This window comes from Mobula birostris, chromosome 26 (genome assembly GCF_030028105.1).
Source record: "Mobula birostris isolate sMobBir1 chromosome 26, sMobBir1.hap1, whole genome shotgun sequence".
Classification (NCBI taxonomy): Eukaryota; Metazoa; Chordata; class Chondrichthyes; order Myliobatiformes; family Myliobatidae; genus Mobula; species Mobula birostris.
In genome coordinates this window covers 29035627-29042286 of record NC_092395.1, presented here as the reverse complement: position 1 = coordinate 29042286, position 6660 = coordinate 29035627, and positions in this window count along the sequence as shown.

The window sequence follows — 6660 nt, the reverse complement described above, 5'->3', positions numbered from 1 at the left end:
TTGACCTTCAGCATATAAAATGTCATGTAGTGTTGGGTCAGGCAGACCTGTTTTCTTATTCTCTCTCTTTCTCTCTTCCTCTTCCTCTTTATTTCTCTACCTCTTTCTCTCTTTCTCTTCCTTTCTTTCTCTTCCTCTCTTTCTCTTCCTCTCTTTCTCTCTTTCTCTTTTCCTTTCACTTTCTCCCTTTCTCTCTTTCTCTTTTCCTTTCACTTTCTCCCTTTCTCTGTATTTCTCTCTCTCTCTCTCTCATTCTCTCTTCCTCTTTCTTTCTGTTTCTCTTTATTTCTCCTCTTTCTCTCTCTCTTTCCCTTTCTCTCTTTCTCTGTCTCTCTTTCTCTCTCTCATTCTCTCTTCCTTTTTCTGTTTCTCTTTTTTCCTCTCTCTTTCTCTCTTTCTTTCTCTCTTTTTTCTCTCTTTCTCTTTCTCTCTTTCTCATTCTCTCTTCCTCTCTTTCTGTTTCTCTTTCTTCCTCTTTCCCTTTATTTCAAGTTCTCTCTCTCTCTTTCTCTCCCTTTCTCCATTTCTCTTTCTCCTTTTGTCTTTCTCTCCCTTTCTCTTTCTCCCTTTCTTTTCCTCTCTCTCCCCCTTCTCTCTTTCTTCTCTTTCTCCTATCTCTCTCTCTCTCTTTCTCATGTCATGGCCTTACCCAATACCTTTCTTAATTCACTTTCAGTTGACTCTGTTGCAGGGATGTGGCATGCAAACTGTGGATGAATCTCCAATCAAGTTGTAGCTGTCTCAGCCCATCACATCCCACAATGCTGGTCCTCCTGTTTTTACCACATTCAAGCCCAGTGTGGCTTGTTGGTTGTTGTATTTCACAGTGCCATTCCCACAGGATTTATCTTTTATCCATTGTAAGTTCTTAGATGAATATCTGCAGGCTTTAGTTCAGTATCTTTGACATACCTTTCAAGCTCATTTTGTGGAATGACTGAAACAGCTGAGCAAATGTCCAATTCACTCTCATCATTATCAACAACAGCATGCAGATTAGTGCTCTTTTTGAAGCTGCAACTTCACTTTTTATCTTTTTCTCTTCCCTGTGCAATCCATTTATTTTTACCTGTTGAGATGCTCTTTATATGTGTCCTACTTTGTTGCATTTTCAGCAAGTTTCACCTTTAAATCTGCATCGGTCTGGTGTATGTGAGCCTCTGCCACAACAGTAACATAATTTGTTCAGCCGGGCCAGTATCTGTTTAGACGTTGCAATTTTGTTCACGCTCACTTTCACTCCTGACTGCAAATCAATTGTGTCTCTGTAAGTCGTTTCCATTGATACAGCAATTTCAACAGCTCTTTTAAATGTGGGTTGTGCTTCAATTAGAAGCCATTTTTGAATGCTTTCTTGCAAGATTCCACAAACCATATAATCACAGTGCATCATTAAGCCCATTACTGAATTGACAATGCTCAGACAATCTCTTCAATTCAGCCAAGAGACTGAAATTGACTCCCCTTCCTTTTGATTCTGCTTATGAGATCTAAAGGATTCTGTAGTCAACAATGGTTTTGGTTCTAAATGTTCGCGTATTATGTTCATGATATCAGCACAACTCATTTTGGCTTGTTTGGTTGGAACAGTCAAACTTCTAAGTAAACTGTATGCTCTTCCACCAGTTGCACTCAGCAAAGCTGGCACTTGTTTCTCATTGACCATTCTAGTTGCTTTAAAATACTGCTCAGTCCACTCTATACATCATCCAGTTATTGTTTGTGCAATCAAATACATCTATCTTTCTGATATAGCCGGTCATTCCTGCTTTATTTTATTTATTATTGTTATTACCCGGTACTCACTGTTTATGAATCTGTGAATTTCATCCATTTTCTGCTTTTTGTTTTTAAAACTTGACCGTCTTTCTCTCGCCCTTCAGAAGTAAAAAATAAGCTGTGCTTTTTAAAAACTTGAACATCTCGCTGAGCTTCAACAGGTTAGTAGTCTTTTCGGGTTTGTTTAAAAGCTTCCTCATCGACACTATTATGGTTTGTAATCCAAAAACTAATGGAAAGTTAAAAAACATGGAACCAGGAAGCGTGTCTATTTCACCTTTAGTTTGGTGACGCATGCACTTATGACCTGGTGGCGTAACAGCGAATAGCGTTCTCGTACTTCATATATATAACCTGTAATGAATCATGTAAGCAACAAAGAATGCTTAATCAAACAATATATTTACAATATGACTGAACTATTAAATACACAACAGTGTGCAGGGCAGAGGTCTGATCTCTGGATGTCCTTTGTCCCATGTTCACATTGCTGGTGTGGACCAGCATCTGAGGTTGTCTTCTCTTGGCTTTGACAAGCTGGAGGTTACTAAACCATAACAACACCATCCTGACAGTAGGTTTGAGGGCAATGCCAGGATTAGTCTCAGTGAACCCAGTGCTACCAGTTTTGAAGGGCGGCACATTGGTGCAGCTGGTAGAGCTGCTGCCACAGTGCTTCAGAGACACAGGTTCAATCCTGACCTCGTGTACTGTCTGTAGAGCCTACATCTTCTCCCTGTCATTATATGGAGTTTTCCATTGTGGCCTGGTTTCACCCCACATCCCATGTGGGTAGGTAGGTTAATTAGCTACTATAAATTGCCCTGAGTCTACTGGTGGGTGAATGGAGGGAGGGGTTGGGTTGATATGACTGTGGAGAGAATGAACTGCGATTAGACCAGGATTGGTGTAAATGGGTGTGTTGACTTTGTGTGGGTCAAAGGGCCTGTTTCCAGGTTAAATGACTTTGAGAAGAGGGTAGGTTAGAATGAGTAAGGGCAATGGAATAACTGAGGTGGTCAACATTGTGTTAACAGTGATGACTAGATCCCTAGAGAGAAAGAGATCATTTCCACTTTAGTCCATGGCAATTTTTCAAGTCTGGCGCATTGTGTTCAGTGTTCTTGTTTCCATCTCCTCTACATTGGAGAAGCGAAACACAGATTGGACAACTAGTTTGCAAAGCATTTACACTCAACCTGTAACCTGACCTGGTTGCCTGTCACCTTGATCTCCATTCAGCTCCCTCTCTCATATCTCTGTCTCCAATTTTCAACTTTGCTCTAAGGAACAAAGCCTCATCTTCCACGTGGGCACTTGAAACCCTCTGGAGAGATTGAGCCATCCTGAGTAGAAACAGCCCCTTCTGCCCAACTTCTCCATGCTGACCTATGTGTTTATCTATACTCATAATATTCGAGTGCTTAATAATTCAATAACTTCTGATAACCACTCCCTATTTTCTCTCTGCAGGTATGCCTAAAATTGTTTTATTTTTTAAATCTTCAGTTGCTAAATTTTAGAATAATTAATTTCCTAACAGTTTTGGCCCGTGCCTCATTCCCGATATTTCTGCTTCTCCCGCCCTCCCTTTCCCTGCTGCTTTATGTGCTTGTTTTCTCACATCGTCAGTCCTTGACCTAAAACATCTACTCCATTTATCTCCCCATTAAAGCTGCCTGACCTGCTGAGCACTTCCAGCAACCTCTGGTTTTGTTTAAAAACGCAAACACGAGGAAATCTGCAGATGCTGGAAATTCAAGCAACACGTGTGTGTTGCTCTGGTTTTGTTTCATGTTTCCAGCATCTGCAGTATATTTTTGATGCTACACTACTAGGCAGTGAAGGATGTGGTTTCATTTAGTCCATTAGTGTATTTGTTAACATCCTGAGGACCCGGAATTGAGGATTTAAGGCTTACTGCACCTACCCAAAAGAAAAAAAAAGACACTTTATTATGAGGCAGGTTGAATGAGCTGCAGCTTTTCTCTTTGGAGGGAAGGGGGCTGTAAAGTGACTCGGTAGAGGTGTAGAAGATGATAAGAGGTGTAGATCAAGTAGGTACCAGAGACTTTGCCCAGGGGCATAATTTTAAGGTGATTAGAGAAAAGTATTGGGGGAGTGTCAGAGGTTATGTTTTTTTCCCTCAAAGGGTGGTGGGTTCATGGAACATGCTGCCGGGGTGGTGGTAGAGACAGATACATTAGGCACATTGAGAATGGAGGATAGAAAAATGGGCCATGTAGGAGGGAAGGGTTAGGTTGATCACTGAGTACATTAATATATAGGCACGACATTGTGGCTTGAAGAGCCTGTACTATGTTGTAGTGTATATTCATTGTTCTATTCACTAAACAGGTCACATTTTATCAGTGTTCCAACACATTGTGCAGCTAACACAATTGTTTTGAAATGCAGTGAGTTTTGTAATGCAGGAAATGTCTAATCAATGAGAATACAGCTGACAAGAGTACAGCCGAGCGTGTGCACAATATATATGAAGAATGGTAGGGAAGACTGAGAAACTGAAAGACGTTAGTGTATAGGCCCAAGGATCCCTGAAGATGGCAGCACAGAATAAGGGAATGAAGAAGGCACACACAGGATTCTTGCTTTCAGTAGCTGGGGCAAAAACTGGGAGTAGAGAGGTTATGACACATCTGGAATGCTGTGAGGTTCTTGTCACTCCACATTATAGGTAGGACCATTGCACTGAAGAGAGGCAAAGTCAAAATCGAGTTTAACGTATACATATGCATGCGTGTGTGTGCGTGTTTGTGTGTGTATGTGCACATACATGTATGCTCGTGCAATAAAAACTTACTAACAGCAGCATCACAGGCACCCAAGACAAGACCATTAGGTACAGGAGCAGATTTAGGCCATCCGGCCCACTGAGCGTGCTCCACCATTCAATAATGGCTCATTAATGATCCCTCTCAACCCTATCCTCCCCATTACCTTTGGCACCCTTACTAATCAAGAACCTAACAACCTCCGCTTTAAATACTGTAGACCCAGTGACTAGGCCTCCACAGTCGTATGTGGCAATGAATTCCACAGAGTCACCAACCTCTGGCTAAAGAAATGCGCTCTGGTACTAAACTCCCCCGATATTGGAAACATCCTCTCCACATTCATTCTATGTAGGCCATCAATGTTTTATAGGCTTCAATGAGATCCCATCTGTTTCTTTGAAACTCCATCAAATGTTAACCCTTTTATTTCTGGGATCATTCTTGTGAACTTCCTCGAGACCAGGGGTACCCAAATCCCAACCCTGGGGTCCACAGATCCCTTGCTTATTGGTATTGGTCCATGGCATATAAAAGGTTGGAAATCCTTGCTCTAGACGTTCTCCAATGCCAGCAGATCCTTTCTTAGATAAGGGTCCATCCAGAGTGTGGATGGGTACTGGATGGTCAGAATGAAAATTGTGGATAGAGTTTAACAGTATTAAAAATGTCCACTTAAAAATTCCTTTGGGATTTGGCTTTTAATTCAGCCTGAGCCTAGTGAGTAACTGACACACGCATGTTCTTGACCTCTCTCCCTATTGACACTGACTCACTTCATCTCCTTGATGTCCTACTCCACATTCCACTCCACCCTTCACCGTACCAGGTTCTTCCTACAAAATCTCCATCCTTTCCTTTCAGGGATAAAAGATCACAAACTTCAACAGCTGTTACATTCTGAAATTCTTCTGATTGTTCCTTTCCCCTTCAAGTTCAATGGACCCCATTTCTCCTTTTCTTCCCTGCTGTGTTTTCACCATCTAGTCTGATCTTCAGAATGATCTGATGATCTGTCCTCAGCAGAGGTCTCAGCTTCATCTGCCAATGTCCCCATCTCAAAAACTATGCAGCCTACCGTTATGTTATGCTGCCTTCTTTCACCCTTCAGTGCCTGATATTTTAACCAGGGATCTTCACCCAGACTGTGGAAGCTTTCTCCCATTTCCCAGATTGCCACTAACTGCCTGGGTTATATCAATCAGAGTTTTCCATTGCCATTATGTTATGTCATCTGCCCCTAGCTCTAATCTCACAGCAGTCTACTCACTACAACCAACCCCAAATTTGTCATCCAACCAGCAATAGGACAATGCTATAAAATTGTGCTGAACTGACCTCTGGTTCACTGAAGCTGAACTTGAGCTCATCACAATATGTAGGATTGAAAGATGCCGCAGAGGGTTCTAGGCTGAGCAAGATCCATCACAAGCCTTCCCAAGCATCGAGGACATCTTCAAAAGGTGGTACCTCAAGAAAGAGGCACCCATCACTAAGGATCCTCACCATCCAGGACATGCCCTCTTCTCATTACTATCTTCAGGGAAGAGGTACAGGAGCCTGAAGACCCACACTCAATGTTTTAGGAACACCTTCTTTCCTTCTGTTACCAGATTTCAGGATGGTCCATGAACCCATGAGCATCACCTCACTATTTTGCACTATTTATATTAATTTTTTATTGTAACATAGTAATCTTTTTAAATATCTTGCACCGTGCTACTACCACAGAGCAATAGATTTCACAACACAAACACATATGTCAATAACAATAAACCTGACTTGGATTCTGTGGTCCACAACCCAAATATTGAACATCAGGCTGCCGTCCCCCAGTGACCTCACTTCCTCTGTAGCCTCCAGTCTAACAGTCCACCATGCCTGCTTCTACTCCCTCCTCAAGACCAGCAGAGGGACTACTTTGGAGGACCCATTATTTTTGCTCATCCATCTGAATGTATAAAGAGTGGCCACTTTATTAGGTACACGTCGTCTGCTATCTCTTCCAGCCCCAACATGATTCCACCACCAGGCACTCCTTTCCCCTTCTCCATGGCTTGTCACCTTGTCGTGGTGGAGAAGCTTG